Here is an 18,181-nt window from a genome sequence, read left to right as displayed (position 1 = left end):
GATTTGATATTTCAACCAATTTATATGCACTGGAGCATGTGCATGTAGTTCAGATTTGAATTATGCACATAAAATGCATTGAAAACTCAGTTAATGCATAAAAATGTCCAAACGAACCCCAAAAAATCACAAAAATTCACACAACACTCCTGTTGTTCTATGTTGGCATGAGAAAAAAATTTGAAAGCAATAAGACGCAATGGATATCGTTTCGTCCCCAAAGGTGGGGCATTCCCTACCGAAAACCATCATGCTTGTTATGAGAAGCTCCGATTTGTGAGAAGCATATACCCAAACCTGCCCCAAATGGGACAAAATTTGTACCACGACATGTTGATGCCGCTCCATGATAGAATGCCACATTTCATGAATTTCAGACGAGTTTTGGATTTACTAGAATTTAAAAGCCAGCCATCTCAATGTTTTGCCGGCAATCAACGGTGCCCTGGTGTTTGAAATTCATTCCCATTTCTTGCATGGGACCTAAGCATGCACCCAAGGACACAGATTTGATTTTTCAACCAATTTATATGCACTGGAGCATGTGCATGTAGTTTAAAATTGAATTATGCACATAAATGCATTGAAAACTCAGTTAATGCATAAAAATGTCCAAAGAACCCTAAAAAATCACAAAAAAATCACACAACACTCCTATTGTTCTATGTTGACACGAGAAAAAAACTGAAAGCAATAAGAGGAAATGGATATCGTTTCGTCCCCAAAGGTGGGACGATCCCTACCGAAAACCATCATGCTTGTTGTGAGAAGCTCCGGTTTGTGAGAAGCATATACCCAAACTTGCCCAAAATGGGATAAAAAATTTACCATGGCATGTTGATGCCGCTCCATGATAGCATGCCAAGTTTCATGAATTTCAGACGAGTTTTGGATTTACTAGAATTTAAAAACCAGGCGTCTCAATGTCTTGCCGGCAATCAACGGTGCCCCGGTTTTTGAAATTCATTCCCATTTCTTGCATGGGACCTAAGCATGCACCCAAGGACACATATTTGAATTTTCAACCAATTTATATGCATTGAGCATGTGCATGTAGTTCAAATTTGAATTATGCACATAAAATGCATTGAAAACTCAGTTAACGCATAAAAATGTCCAAACGAACCCCGAAAAATCACAAAAGTTCACACAACACTCCTGTTGTTCTACGTTGGCATGAGAAAAAAATTTGAAAGCAATAAGACGCAATGGATATTGTTTCATCCCCAAAGGTGGGGCATTCCCTACCGAAAACCATCATGCTTGTTGTGAGAAGCTCCTGTTTGTGAGAAGCATAGACCCAAACCTGCCCCAAATGGGACAAAATTTGTACCACGACATGTTGATGCCGCTCCATGATAGCATGCCACATTTCATGAATTTCAGACGAGTTTTGGATTTACTAGAATTTAAAAGCCAGGCATCTTAATGTTTTGCCGGCAATCAACGGTGCCCCGGTGTTTGAAATTCATTCCCATTTATTGCATGGGACCTAAGCATGCACCCAAGGACACAGATTTGATTTTTCAACCAATTTATATGCACTGGAGCATGTGCATGTAGTTTAAAATTGAATTATGCACATAAATGCATTGAAAACTTAGTTAATGCATAAAAATGTTCAAACGAACCCTGAAAAATCACAAAAATTCACACAACACTCCTATTGTTCTATGTTGACACGAGGAAAAAAACTGAAAGCAATAAGAGGCAATGGATATCGTTTCGTCCCCAAAGGTGGGACGATCCCTACCGAAAACCATCATGCTTGTTGTGAGAAGCTTCGGTTTGTGAGAAGCATATACCCAAACTTGCCCCAAATGGGATAAAAATTTTACCACGACATGCTGATGCCGCTCCATGATAGCATGCCAAGTTTCATTAATTTCATACGAGTTTTGGATTTACTAGAATTTAAAAACCAGGCATCTTAAGTTTTGCCAGCAATCAATGGTGCCCCGGTGTTTGAAATTCATTCCTATTTCTTGCATGGGACCTAAGCATGCACCCAAGGACACAAATTTGATTTTTCAACCAATTTATATGCACTAGAGCATGTGCATGTAGTTCAAATTTGAATTATGCACATAAAATGCATTGAAAACTTAGTTAATGCATAAAAATATCCAAACGAACCCCAAAAAATCACAAAAATTCACACAACACTCCTGTTGTTCTATGTTGGCATGAGAAAAAAATTTGAAAGCAATAAGACGCAATGGATATCGTTTCGTCCCCAAAGGTAGGATGTTCCCTACCGAAAACCATCATGCCTGTTGTGAGAAGCTCCGGTTTGTGAGAAGCATATACCCAAACCTGCCCAAAATGCGAAAAAATTTGTACCATGACATGTTGATGCCGCTCCATGATAGCATGCCAAGTTTCATGAATTTCAGACGAGTTTTTGATTTACTAGAATTTAAAAACCAGGCATCTCAATGTTTTGCCGGCAATCAATGGGGCCCTGATGTTTGAAATTCATTCATATTTCTTGCATGGGACCTAAGCATGCACCCAAGGACATAGATTTGATTTTTCAACCAATTTATATGCACTAGAGCATGTGCATGTAGTTCAAATTTGAATTGTTCACCTGAAATGGCTAGAAAACCAATTTAATGTATAAAATGTTCAAACGAACCCTGAATAATTCCAATTCTTTTACGACACACATATAGTTGCATGTTCACTCTAGACAAAAGGTCTAGCAATTCGAACAGCGTCCATTGCCGCTGTGACCCCATTATGTAATTCAAATCAAGATGAAAAATCAAGTAGATCGCACATAGTTTATTATCAGCAACCATGTGAGATGTAGTACAAAATATCTTGGAGCACCGTTGGTGTATAGTATGCCTATGGCTTACACGAGAAGGTGTGTCGACTAAAGTCCACAATCGGTGTCTCAAGCACACTAGCTCGCTCCCCAAATATCATTTCACTGTTCAATCATCGCCGGTGAAAGATGGGCACGTGGACCCGCATCGTGAGGGCAACTTCAGTGGCCCACTCCGGCGAGAGCACGGCCGCAGCCGCCATGCGCGTGCTAACAAGGTGCATGAGCGCGGCCGCAATTTGCGACCGGGCAGCAAAGGCAGCCCAAACGGCCGATGTTGCTTCTTAGGTGGCGGCAGCAACATCTGCCTCAGCGATAGCAACTGGCGAGAGCGGCACAACAGTTGTCCGTTCCGCAATGGCGGCCTTAGCCCTGATGGAGGCCGCCCACGACCATGTCAAGGCCGTCCATGCCTAGCTCCTGGCGGTCACCGCAAAAATCGAATGAAGCTTATCCGACAATGGTCGGTAACCCACGACCAAAAAGCTGGCAATCGCCGAGAGTGTTCAAGCAGCCATCCGTTCCTCCGCCGCATACCTTGCGACAACGGAGCCCGTCCAAGCCCAGATCGCGTCCTCCCATGCCCAGCTCGTGGCGGCCTTTTCCAAAGAGATGGCGAACACAGATGGCGAGATGCTTGCCAAGTATGGTGCGATGTATGCCATGGAGCCCCTTCCCCAGGAGACCGTCGGGCGCGAGCTGGACATGGAGGCGGCGGCGGAGATCGACGAGCACGAGCCGTAGTAGTACTCTTTGTTTTGTTTAATTAAGAGCACTGGTCTTTAATTTTTTAGAGTAATGTTTAGGTCAGCTAGCTCTATTTAATTGCTAAACTTGCTCGATTAAGAAGTGTGGGTGTGTTGTAGTCTCCTTTGTGTACCCAAATTATGCAATGACGTGGATGACCACTGTAACCATGGAAATTCGAACCAAAACTTTTGACGTTCAAACTCATCAGACACGGGTTAAGCTATCTGAATCATTTGTGATGTCCACATATCGTACACAGTTCTGAATAAGGGACCGTGTTTGATGACATTTTGCGTGCCAGTTTTTTGGTTGAAGCGATTCCAAATTTTCGGCTTCCGCGGAAATATCTACCTCTCGCCCCCTTCCCCTCTTTCCACCTTCCTTTCCAAGTTGAAACCTTCACTCCTTGCTTGCAGCGCCACCGCCTCCTCGCTGACGACCCTCCTTCACGCTGCTCGGCCTCCTCTATCTAGGTAGGTAATCCACACCCAACCCACATCCTCCTCCTCCTTCCACATCCCACATGCCCCGACCGCCGGCACGAGCGCGACACCTTCCACCCAAATCATCGACCCCTCTACCAAAAAAGCGTCGGCCTAAGCCATGGTGCACGCAGTATAGCCAGGACCTCAAGGAGCATTTGGCAGCGGAGAAGCAAATCGTGGCCGCGCGCGTGGACGAGGTCGCGATGGGTGCCATTCGTGCCGACCCCTAGATCTTGAAGGAGCACCTTGCCAATTGCTAGCTACGCCGGTTAAGCATGCCCGATTTACCCGTTGCGTGTGCTGCTCCTGCCTTTCCTTCACAAATTCTAGTGAATTGTGCTACCTAATTTCACCATGCAATCTGTTGCTCTAGTGTATATGTTCTATATGTCGTGCAGTGTGTTGCTCACTTATTAACTATTTTGTTAATTAGTTGTCGTCTTCAGTTAACTGTTTGGTTCAATTCTGCAAATGTGATGTTCAATTCTTCATGCGGCAATTTTGTATTGTCTTCCATGTGAGAAATAAATCGAATTTATCTTTACAAAATTGTGGGTGCATTCTGTTATTGTATACCATCTGAGGAATAAATTGAATTTGGCTGTAGTAAATACATGAGAAACAAATACAATTGCTACAATTGGCTGTAGTTAACTGTTTGGTTAACTCTCTGATCTTCTATTAGGAGTATGTTATATTGTGCAATGTGGTGCTCAATTAATGTTTGATTCATTTGTTGTGGTGTTTAGTTAACTGCTTGGTTCAATTCTGCAATGCGATGTCCAATTGTCGTGGGTAGAATTTTGTATTGTTGTGCATGTGAGGAATAAATCGAATTTGGCTGCACTTAATACATGAGAAACATATACAAGTGCTATATTTCCTAGTTCTTAATCATGCTTGGTTTGGGTAAATGGGTTTTCCGTGTGGCTTCAATTAATCTGATGAATCTGCAATGTGCTTATTTTTCATCAACATATTCTACTGATAGCATGCGAACCCTTACTTAACCTGATGACTAACTACCTTATATGTGTTGCAGGGAAACAATGGGAAGCACTGAGGTTTACAATCGAGGTTAGCACGTGCATGGTCCGTTTTCTAATAGCACATTATTGTGCAATTGCAGGAACCATTCTAATATTTTGGTTTTTAACAATTTGGTCTTGCACATGTAGGTCCTGCTGTCAGAGGTTTTGACCCGCTGTTCGACCCTTTTTGAATATGGGGAAATGAGTTGTCCATGAATATCAATCAAATCAAGAAACTCAGAAAGATTGTTAGGATAAATAAATTAGCGACAAAAAACAACAAGATCTTTGTCTGCACAATGCAGAAGACATCATTTCACTACAAGATGGTACTAACTATTATACCCTGCCTTTTTAATTCCTTTGCCCCATTTCCAATATAGAGAATATATTTATGCACATCCTTGTTTTCAGGCCTTTCCAAAGCAGTTCACTGATGATTACCTCTCAAACCACCTCTATGGTCAGGAGGTGAGGAAGGTTTTCATACAACACCCACGGTTCAATATTGAAGTATTCCTGAAGAGGATGAAGGACGGACGGTCAATCATCCATAGGCACTGGCCTAAAGTTGCAAAGACCTTCAACATGAATGAAGGCTCAATATTCGCCTTCCGCTTCAGCAGTTTTCCAGATGAGATGCATCTATCTATATACCGTCTATGATGCTAATTTCGAAAGGTTCTACATGTTGCATGTGGAACTTGCTGCTGGTGCAGTTGTGTATTGGGGTAGCTGAGTGCTGAAGCTATATCATGTTGTACTCTGATGTATTTCAATTATGAAATTCTGCTTCCTTAATATGGAAATGAAATATATTGTGTGCTTAATATGAAATGTCAATTAGATTAATAAATGGATTATGAATAATCAGATAATTAGCCTGCTAATTGTGTTTTGCTATTGCAAACGGTTGTTGAAAAAAATACCCTGGGCGGTGACCTCAGGCAACGCACATAGTTTCTTGAAATAAACCGTGTTGGATCAATGAACAATCACGCACGACTTTCTCTTGAAAACTGTTTGCGTTAGGCCACCTTGCGCAAATGTTTACCACATAAAAATTGTGTGTGATGGACAGCCTTTGCCACACAGTTTCTTCTACGGACCATGTGTGATACATTCAATAACGCAAACGATTTAACAGGAAAAATTGTGTGTGATGTACCTGTGAACGGAAACGTTTTCCTTGGAGCGACTCTGTGGGATGTGCATACGAACGGAAATGTTTAGCGGGGACTAACTTTGTGGGATGTACTTGCGACTGGAAACAATTTCGCAGTATAATTGTATTTTTTAGCTCTACTGTACATATTTCCGTATTTGAGTGCTCGTCGGTCGCACACGACCTCATTTTGCCGAACGTGTGTGCCAGGAGGGCATATCCCCGACGGTTTCTGGGTCATGTGGGAAGGACCCCCTATCGCCCACACTCACTTGGCGACGGTTCCAAATGCCATCGCGGAAAGGGGTTAAAAACCGTTCGTGTAGGACCGACGCGCACCAGTGGATGGTAAAGAATAAAAATGACAGACTGCATAATAAAGGTTTCCATCACAAGGGGCAATACAACATGGCGTTCTTTTGCACTAAGGGGTTGAGCATACAAACAAATAAGCGCATGGCAACCTCTACTTCCCTCTATGAAGGGCCTATCTTTTACTTTTATGTATTTACTTTTATGCAAAGAGTCAAAGTTTTCTCTCTATTCCTTTTTATTTTTCTCCTTTGGCAAGCATCATGTGGTGAGTAAAGATCTAGGCACATATGTCCAGTTGAATATGGGTGGCATAAGTTATTATTGTTGACATCACCCTTGAGGTGAATTCGTTGGGAGTCGAAACTATAAGCCCCTATCTTTCTATGTGTCCGGTTGAAACGTTTTGCTCATGTGTATGCAATGAGTGTTAGCAATCATAGAAGAATAAATGATGGTTGAGTATGTGGACTTGCCTAAAAGCTCTGATATGTGACCCTTCCTGAAAACATGATGAATTGGAGTTGCAAAGTTGACTAAGAACATAGTTTGTTGGTTTCTAATAGAGTTTATGCTTCATACTTTGATAGTGTGATGAATTGTCACTTATTCATGAGAATTTTATCATAAAAGTTATATGATAAAGTCTTATGTTTAAGTTTGTTGCCGTTATAATAGTCAACATGATGCTTCTATGTCCGTATTTTGTTTTTATTGACACATCTCTCTCTAAGCATGTGGACATGTTTTTTGATTTTGGTTTTCGCTTGAGGACAAGCGAGGTCTAAGCTTGGGGGAGTTGATACATCCATTTTGCATCATGTTTTCTTACTGTTATTTGTGATGTTTTTATGCATAATAATGCTTTTTGGAGTAATTCTAATGCCTTTTTCTATCATAATTTGCAAGGTACACACAAAGAAGGAGAATTCCGGTAGCTAGAAATGTGGACATGGAAAAGCTACGTTAGGCTACCTATTCTGCACAAATCCAAATAAGCTGAAACTTCTCGAAGAATTTTTATGGAATTATGAAGAATATTGGAGCAAATAAGTACCAGAGGGGGCCCACCAAGTGGGCACAACCCACCTGGGCGTGCCAGGGAGCCCAGGTGCGCCCTCGTGGGTTGTGCTCACCCAGGCCCACCTCTGGTGCCCATCTTATGGTATATAAGTCAATTTGACCTAGAAAAAAAATAAGCAAAGGACTTTCGGGACGGAGTGTCGCCGTCTCGAGGCGGAACTTGGGCAGGAGCACTTTTGCCCTCCGCTGGAGCAATTCCGTCGGGGGAACTTCCCTCCCGAAGGGGGAAATCATCGTCGTCATCATCACCAACAACTCTCCCATCTTGGGGAGGGCAATCTCCATCAACATCTTCAACATCACCATCTCATCTCAAACCCTAGTTCATCTCTTGTGTTCAATCTTGTTACCGGAACTATAGATTGGTGCTTGTGGGTGACTAGTAGTGTTGATTACATCTTGTAGTTGATTACTATATGGTTTATTTGGTGGAAGATTATATGTTCAGATCCATTATGCTATTTAATACCCCTTTGATCTTGAGCATGTTTATCACTTGTGAATAGTTACTTTTGTTCTTGAGGTCACGGGAGAAATAATGTTGCAATTAATCATGTGAACTTGATGTGTGTTTGATATTTTGATAGTATGTATGTTGTGATTTCCTTAGTGGTGTAATGTGAACATTGACTACATGACACTTCACCATATTTGGGCCTAAGGGAATGCGTTGTGGAGTATTTATTAGATGATGGATTGCAAGAGTGACAGAAGCTTAAACCCTAGTTTATGCGCTATTCCATAGGGGACCAATTGGATCCAAAACTTTAATGTTATGGTTAGAATTTATTCTTAATATTTTTGTCGTAGTTGCGGATGCGTGCGAGGGGGTTAATCATAAGTAGGAGGTTTGTTCAAGTAAGAACAACACCTAAGCACCGGTCCACCCATATATCAAATTATCAAAGTAGCGAACACGAATCGAATCAACATGATGGAAGTAACTAGATGAAATTCCCGTGTACCCTCAAGAACGCTTTGCTTATTATAAGAGACCGTTTTGGCCTGCCCTTTGCCTGAAAAGGATTGGGCTACCTTGCTGCACTTCTGTTACTATTATCATTACTTGCTCATTACAAATATCTTGCTATCAAACTACTTTGTTACTTATAATTTCAGCACTTGCAGACATTACCTTGCTGAAAACCACTTGTCATTTCCTTATGCTCCTCGTTGGGTCCGACACTCTTACTTATCGAAAAGAGCTACAATTGATCCCCTATACTTGTGGGTCATCACTTGATGACAAGATAATCAAGACGGAGTGAGACAGAGTCGGCGCAGGAGCGCAGGTCGGCGGCGGCGCAGAGGGTGTGGAGGACCTCATCCCCACGAACCGGTGGCTAAAGAGGGTAGTGGTTCCTAGCAGGGTGGACTACATGAGCATGCCACTCGACGCTGGCAGGAGGCCAAGGACTGGACACAAGGAGGGTGCACGGGAACCTATCAGGTTCTACGTGCAGATACATGACCAGGAGGGCATCGCCATGCTCGTCATCCCACCTGCCTTTAGGCCGGTGATGAAGCAATGGCTGGTCACCAGCGCTCCTTGCGTCATCGGCCTCTCCACCAACAAGTGGTGCGAGTTATGGGTCCATGTGCAGATGTTTAAGGGGCACATGATGCTCAGGTGTGGCTGGGAGTACTTCTGCCACCGGCACAAGATCTTCCTCGGTGACCTCCTAGTCTTCAGGCTCTCCAAGCTGGGGCTAAAGCTGTAGATCTTCAACACCAACACCTCGAACATTTGCAGGGTCCGGTGCTCCAAGCACAGCTGCATTGGTGACATCTCGCATGCAGTGTTGTTTGTCTGTATGGAGTATGAACCGAAGTAGTTTAGGTTTGAACTAAAGTAGTTTGTTGTGAACATGTCTATATTTTGCTCAGGGACCAGCACCCTAGGGTCCAGCAGGGGCATGTGACGCCCTATTGTTTAAACTTATGCCTAGTAGTGTTCTTCTGCTACTTATGCCTAGCTTATCTGCCTGTTTTCATGTTTTTTCTCTGTTCTCCATGTTCTTCTATTGTTGCTCTTGTTCTTGATCATCCTTTGTGTTGTGTGCTATCAAATGGGTGGTAAGTCCATGACATTTGAAAGGGGTGAGTAGACCAAGTACTTGCAGATAGCCAAACAAATGTGCTTTGCATCTGCTCACCCATAAAAAACAAACACAGGCAACCAAACAACTTGCACCCATATGAGCCTTAATGCAATGCAGGCAACCAATCAACATGCAGATGTTGGTTTTTTGCCTGCATATGCTCAGCCAGGCCTAACTGGGACAAGCATGCAAAGTGGCAAAAAACAATGGAGGTAATCAATTGCATCCTTGCTAAACTTATCTTCTTTGGAGCACAACGCCCGTAGATAATGGGAACAACTGCAAACTATGTTGCATCTCATGCAACTGGAATAACTAACTATCTTCCACCAGAACTTAAATAGCTCCACTACTGTAGGATGGTGCAAACATGACAGTCGAATTAGAGACCCTTCGATGAAACTATGCGCGATGCATCAATCACAAACGGTGATGTAATAAAATCGTCAAAAAAGATGCAAAAATTTTGCGATGGCGGCGACATCAAACATGGTTCATACTAGATTTGCGTGTGCGGTGAGTGGAAAATGGTTAATCCAGAAGAACTATTTGCGGTGATGTAGAACAACAAAAACGGGCAGCCAGATGAGGGTGTGTGCAATATACGGCATATAGTTCACTAGGATGAACTGTGTGTGATTAGGCAACACAATGGAAACGGATCAACTGAACAAGATGTGTGTGATACGCGGCAAACAGGTCCACAATCAGAAATGTGTGCGAAGACCAATAATAACACAGACGGTTGCTACTAATAAGTCATGTGATTTGCTCTGTCTACAGAAGAATAACATGTATTATATATAACCGAAATAAACATCCAATACATAAGTGACTATACAGATCATTCACACACACCTCAATAAACAATTGCATGCATTCTAAAGTAGGAGAAATGATCGTCTAGTCATCTACTTCTTGTGACGCTCCCGCCACTGCTCTGTGGCTCGATCCCTCATCTGGGGTTGGAAGAAGACACTTCCTCATGTCAACGATCCTCCTATACATCTCGTAGCCCGTGTACGCGTCCTTGGCCACATACTTGATGTGTTATTCATCCAGTCTCTCATGCCAAACACCGAGCCAGGTGTTCTTGTCCTTCTTGCTCTCATCCTTCATCTTCAGGTAGTAGGGGTCGATGATGGCCAAGGCGAGGTCAACCAGGGAGTTCAATTTGTTGTTGTTGCTGCCCAGACCTTGTAGTGGTGCTGGATGTTGACAAGATTTGGGAATTTCAAGCCCGAAACCTTGAGCGCTTTTAGATCATTGGTGGTGTCCACCGTAGCGAAACTGTAGTCATAGTTGTTGATAAACCTGGAGAAACGCTCGCAAGGCCTTGTGGACAGGTGGTAGTGGTAGACGAGGACGTCATGTCGCATGCACAACTGGGCGACATCAACCTTCTCATCGTGCCCGGCACGACCGATGGTGTACTCGAGGTCGAAGCCGACCACTTGGTACTTGTCCTCGGCAAGGAACTGCTCCATAGTTTGGATGGAGTTCTCCACCGAGACCGGATCATTCGTGTACACCACCGAGGGGGCCTTCCCCCTCACGTGGGTGTCCACGATGTGATGCGTGGTAAACCGCCCGCCGTTGTCGTCGTCGGCCACTGGGAGCGCCATTGGAACCGCTGGATGTCCTCTCTGTATGTGTTGTCGTGGGTGTGCTTATTGTGTTGTGTGACGCGAGAGATGATGGTAAATGTCCACGGGAATAAATGGGCGCTGGGCAGCCTGGATTGTCGGTGCGTCCGCATGGCAGTTTTTGCAGTGGGTAACTGCATTGTCGCGCCGCGCCCGACGCAACCGCATGCACACGAACGTGTGTGATCGTGCGCCGGCCCCAAACACTGGCAGCGCGCGTGGAGGGACGAGGGCAGAGCAACTGGAGGGACACGAGAGCAGAGCGCGCCGCGGGCACCTCAACCACAAGCAATCACACGCATAGAGCAGTTGAACACACTGGAAATGGTCGCCTACAAGCCGGCCGACAGTTGCGTGTGTAGAGAGCGGCCATGTGCTACCACCTCCGTCTTGTTCTATAGTGAAGGAAATATGCCCTAGAGGCAATAATAAAGATGTTATTTATATTTCCTTATATCATGATAAATGTTTATTATTCATGCTAGAATTGTATTAACCGGAAACTTAGTACATGTGTGAATACATAGACAAAACAGAGTATCCCTAGTATGCCTCTACTTGACTAGCTTGTTAATCAAAGATGGTGAAGTTTCCTAACCATAGACATGTGTTGTCATTTGATGAACGGGATCACATCATTAGAGAATGATGTGATGGACAAGACCCATCCATTAGCTTAGCATAATGATCATTAAGTTTTATTGCTATTGCTTTCTTCATGACTTATACATATTCCTCTGACCATGAGATTATGCAACTCCCGAATACTGAAGGAACACCTTGTGTGCTATCAAATGTTACAACGTAACTGGGTGATTATAAAGATGCTCTACAGGTGTCTCCGAAGGTGTTTGTTGGGTTGGCATAGATCAAGATTAGGATTTGTCACTCCGAGTATCTGAGAGGTATCTCTAGGCCTGATACGTCTCCAACGTATCTATAATTTTTGATTGTTCCATGCTATTATATTATCAACCTTGTATGTTTTATATGCATTTATATGCTATTTTATATGATTTTTGGGACTAACCTATTAACCTAGAGCCCGGTGCCAGTTTCTGTCTTTTCCTTGTTTTTGAGTATCGCAGAAAAGGAAAATCAAACGGAGTCCAATTGATCTGAAATTTCACGGAGATTGTTTTTGGACCAGAAGAAGCCCACGGAGTACCGGAGATGGACCAAAGGATTCCTGAGGCCACCACGAGGGTGGGGGCGCGCCCTACCCCCTGGGCGCGCCCCCCTATCTCGTGGCCGCCTCGGAGACCCCCCCTGACTTGTTCCTGACTCCAACACCTCTTATATATACTCAAACTTCCAGAAACAAACCTAGATCGGGAGTTCCGCCGCCGCAAGCCTCTGTAGCCACCGAAAACCAATCTAGACCCGTTCCGACACCCTGCCGGAGGGGGGGAATCCCTCTCCGGTGGCCATCTTCATCATCCCGGTGCTCTCCATGACGAGGAGGCAGTAGTTCACCCTCCGGGCTGAGGGTATGTACCAGTAGCTATGTGTTTGATCTCTCTCTCTCTCTCTCTCTCTCGTGTTCTTGATTTAGCACGATCTTGTGAAAGTGCAACTATCCCTGTGTGGTTTTGGTAATTCCTAACAACATATAGCTCATTGAGCTAATGCAACTTCAAGATAAACATTTCAGGAAAGCTCAATGATTGGCATGGCATGGATGAGAAATGTGGATCCCTCAAAATGCTAAGGACAAAGGATTGGCTCAATCTCAAAGCTCAGGACTCTACATTTTTTCATTTTAAGTGATCCAAGATCACATTTAGTCCATAGAAAAAGCCAATACTATCAAGAGGGGGTGAGGTGTTGCTTAATGAGTTTCTTGCTCAAAGTGCTTAGTGATATGCTCAAAAAACCCTCAACTACTTTCTCACATCCACATATGTCCCAAACCAAAAGTCAATCCCGGCCCCACCGAAACTGTCTATTCGGCGCCACCGAGTTCAGTTGACATAGCCACTTCCAGAAACCCTAGTCTTTTCGGTCTTACCGATAGGGATCTCGGTCTCACCGAGATGGGATTGTAATCTCTCTATTTCCCTTCGTAACGTTTCAGTCAAACCGAGATGAGCGATCGGTCCCACTGAGATTGCAATGCAAACTATTTGTTTTCCTTTCGTAACGTTTCGGTACAATCGAGATGAGCGAATCAGTCCCACCGAGTTTGCGTGACCAACTATCTATTTGTCTATTACCAAAATCGGTCCCACTGAGTTTGTGTAATCAGTCTCACCGAGATTACATTAGCCCTAACCCAAATGAAATCGGTCTCACCGAGTTGACATGTCGGTCCCACCGAAAATCCTAACGGTCACATTATGAACTAAATCGGCCTGACCGAGTTTCACGATTCGGTCCCACCAAGTTTGGTAAATTGTGTGTAACGGTTAGATTTTGTGTGGAGGCTATATATACCCCTCCACCCACTCTTCATTCGTGGAGAGAGCCATCAGAACATGCCTACACTTCCAACATACATTTTCTAAGAGAGAACCACCTACACTTGTGTTGAGGTCAAGATATTCCATTCCAACCACATAAATCTTGATCTCTAGCCTTCCCCAAGTTGCTTTCCACTCAAATCATATTTCAACCAAATCCTATCCTATGAGAGAGAGTTGAGTGTTGGGGAGACTATCATTTGAAGCACAAGAGCAAGGAGTTCATCATCAACACACCATTTGTTACCTCTTGGAGAGTGGTGTCTCCTAGATTGGTTAGGTGTCACTTGGGAGCCTCCGTCAAGATTGTGGAGTTGAACCAAGGAGTTTGTAAGGGCAAGGAGATCGCCTACTTCATGAAGATCTACCCTAGTGAGGCAAGTCCTTCGTGGGCGACGGCCATGGTGGGATAGACAAGGTTGCTTCTTCGTGGACCCTTCATGGGTGGAGCCCTCCATGGACTCGCATAACTGTTACCCTTCGTGGGTTGAAGTCTCCATCAACATGAATGTATGATAGCACCACCTATCGGAACCACGCCAAAAATCTCCGTGTCTACATTGCGTTTGCTCCCTCCAAACTCCTCCCTTTACCTTCATATGCAATTGTTTTACTTTCCGCTGCTATACTCTTAGAATTGCATGTGTAGGTTGTTTGCTTGACTTGTGCAAAGTTGCTAAAATCTGCCAAGAACTAAAATTGGGAAAAGGCTAGATTTTTATTTGGTCAAGTAGTTTAAGCACCCCCCTCTAGACATACTTTTGATCCTACAAGTGGTATCAGAGCTTTGGTCTCCATTTTCTTAGATCTCCATAGCTTTTGGTGGTCATAGCCTTGGTTTCACAACCTAGGAGAGTATGGCGTCTAGCGAGGGAAATTACCATCGTAGAGGTCCTTACTTTGATGGCACTAATTTTGCTAGTTGGAAGCATAAGATGAAAATGCATATTCTTGTACATAACCCCGCCGTTTGGGCTATTGTGTGTATTGGATTGCAAGGTGAATTCTTTGATGGGAGAGAACCGAACCATGAAGCTACCGCGGAAGAGTTGAAGATGCTGCAATACAATGCTCAAGCTTTTGATATTCTCTTCAACGGATTGTGCCCCGGAGAATTCAACAAAATCAGTCGTCTTGAGAATGCAAAGGAAATTTGGGATACTCTAATTTATATGCACGAAGGTACCGACTCCGTCAAGGAATCCAAATTGGATGTGCTTAAAAGTCAACTTGACAAGTTCAAAATGAAGGATGGTGAAGGTGTCGCTGAAATGTTCTCTAGGCTTGCTCTCATTACAAATGAGATTGCCGGCTTAGGAAGTGAAGAGATGACCGATAGATTCATCATCAAGAAGATCCTAAGAGCCTTGGATGGAAAATATGATACCGTGTGCACATTGATCCAAATGATGCCGAACTACAAAGATCTCAAGCCAACGGAAGTCATTGGAAGAATTGTTGCTCATAAGATGTCACTCAAGGATAAGGAAGAGCTCCACAACAAGTCAGGTGGTGCCTACAAAGCCTCATGTGATGCTCCCACATCATTAAATGAGAAGCAAACCTTCAATGAAGAATTGAGCCTAATGGTGAAGAACTTCAACAAGTTCTACAAGAGTAGAAGCAAGGAAAGAAGTTCCAAGTCAAGGTCCTACAAAGACAAAAGATCTTCTAGTCGTGAGCGTAACTGCTACAGTTGTGGAAGACCCGGACACTATTCAAATGAGTGTACGACTCCTTACAAAAGAAGAGAAGATTCTCCCAAAAGAAGAAGTAGGAGAGAATAATCACCGCCAAGAGAGAGAAGGAGTAGAGATGGTCGTTATGAACGAAGACCCTCTCGGAGAAGCAAGGATTTGGAGAGGAAGGACAAATCATCAAAGAGCTACACAAAAATAAGACAACAAGCTCATGTTGGTGAATGGGTATCCGGCTCCGACTCCGACAATCACTCCGAAAGAAGCTATCACTCCGACTCTAAATATACTCAAGATGAAGGTGTTGCCGGTCTAGCACTTGTGTCAACCGACTCCTACGACATATTTGACTCACCAAATGAAGGAATTGGAAGATGCTTCATGGCTAAAGGTCCAAAGGTAACACACCCTCAGTATGTTGATTTCAGTAGTGATGAAGATGATTTGCAAGGAGATGATGATTTACTTGTTGACAACTCTAGTTATGAAAACTATGATGAACTTGCTATTAATCATAATAATCAAGATAAAACGAATGACGATGATAAGAAGAAGATTGAGCATCTAACTAAAGAACTAAACACTCTTAAGTTAGCTCATGAAACTACCTTGGAAGATCATCGAGAACTTTTAAAGACTCATGAGAAGCTACGCTTTGAAAAACTCAACCTTGAGCAAGAGCATGAGTTCTTAAAATCAATCAATGATGATCTTCACAAGAAAAGTTCTTCTTACATTGCCAAGCGTTTACTCTTGTCTACTTACATGCCAGAAGTTAAAACTAGCAACAAGAGTAAGAAAGATTCTTCTGCTAGTAGTAACAACAATCATGCTAAATCCAATATTGTTGCTTCTAGTAGTTCTCTTGATTCCACTAATGATTCTCTTAGCCAAGTTACACTTGAGCAAGAAAACAGTTTATTGAAGGGAATTATAGAGAAAGGTGTTTACAAGAGCCTTGCCGGTAGTAAGCGATTTGAGGAAATTGTACGCAAGCAAGGAAGACACCGGAAGAATCAAGGTGTAGGTTTTGAACGGAAGTTCAATGCCAATGGAGTTGAGTGGGAAGAAGATCAATACCCCAAGACAAAATTTGTTCCTCAACAAGAGAAGTATGATCCTACTTCTTTCCAAGGAACACAAGCTCAAGATGATCTTCCACCACAAGACCACAAGCTAAAAGGCAAGGACATGCTTCAAGAGGAGATTGATGCATTTGAAGAAGCACCTAAGGCCTTGGTCAAGTGGGTTCCCAAGAATACATCAAGTTCTACTTCATCAAGTACGACTACAACTCCAAGGATTCCCATCAAGATGGTGTGGATTCCGAAGAAGAAGAACTAGAGAGTTCTTGAGGGTGACTCCGCCAACATACTTAACTCATATCATTTTGGCAAGGACATTTGCAAACAACTTCCATATCTTGCACTAGTTCAAGGAATCACAAACCCTCTTGTTGGTAAAACAAGGGACAAGGTAACCTAATGCTTTCATGGACATCATCCTATGTGAACATCACTCTATGTTTATGGATATCCTTGTTTGTTCCTTGTGGGACTAACCCGTGTAGGTATTGAAAGTGCAACTCACTCCAAAGGATTGCTCCAAAAGATCTACATCAACATTGAGCATCTACATCTTCAACACCTACATGAAGTCATCATTGACAAAACCCAAGGTTAGTTCATCCCTCTTAGGGGGGATATCACATCTAGGGGAGCTTTACTCCAATCAATTGAGCTAAAGCAACTCTAATGGTGTGAACACAACAATGCTTTGTCACATATTTCATTTGCCATCTTATTGTGTGAGCATGTTGGATGCATATTTTACTCATTCCAGGACATCCATTTGTTGCTTTGATTGTTTTGTTTTTTCTCTTTTGCCAAATGGATGGACAAGAATGCCTAAGAACTCCCTCTAGCTATCTATGCTTTCCTCCTCTCAAACTCTATTCATGCTACATCACAAAGTATGATCAAGTCAGATTCGAACCACTCTGTGTGAGGAGCACTCGGAGTCCCCGATTCGTCATAGACTTAAACTTCCAAAACCTATTTGTGCATTTCGGTATGACCGAGTCATCCATTTCGGCCACACCGAGATCACTAAGTTGATCTAGATTTTCAATCTCGATGCAACCGATTAGAACGTTTCGGTCATACCGAGTTGTAGTAACCGCTTGCAGTTCTGCATCTCAGTGCCACCGAGTTGTTACACTCGGTCACACCGATAGGGTCAAGTTATATATACTGACGGGTCAAATTTTGGAAAAATTTCCGAAACCCTTCACCCGCGTGTAACCTGCTCTGCCTCTTCGGGTCTCCGGATCGTCCTCTCGCCGCCAGCAACCTTCCACCGTTGGTCTCCGCCGCCGTCAATGGCAATCTGCTCCGCCGTTGCCGCCGTAGCAAACACTCGTCGCTCTAGGGTAAGTGTTCGACCCCTTGTGCTGTCTTTTTCACTTCGATTCCTAGCACAAGGACAATGCCATGTTTCTTGCCACGATTGAGATTGATCCATCCAGCTAATACTCCCTTAGGTCTAGATTGATTCGAAAATTTTAGGGTTAGCTCTCCGTAGAACTCATCTCGGACCGAACGAACTGTAGA

The sequence above is a fragment of the Triticum aestivum genome, chromosome 6A (genome assembly GCF_018294505.1).
Source record: "Triticum aestivum cultivar Chinese Spring chromosome 6A, IWGSC CS RefSeq v2.1, whole genome shotgun sequence".
Lineage (NCBI taxonomy): Eukaryota > Viridiplantae > Streptophyta > Magnoliopsida > Poales > Poaceae > Triticum > Triticum aestivum.
This window is presented reverse-complemented; position numbering follows the sequence as displayed.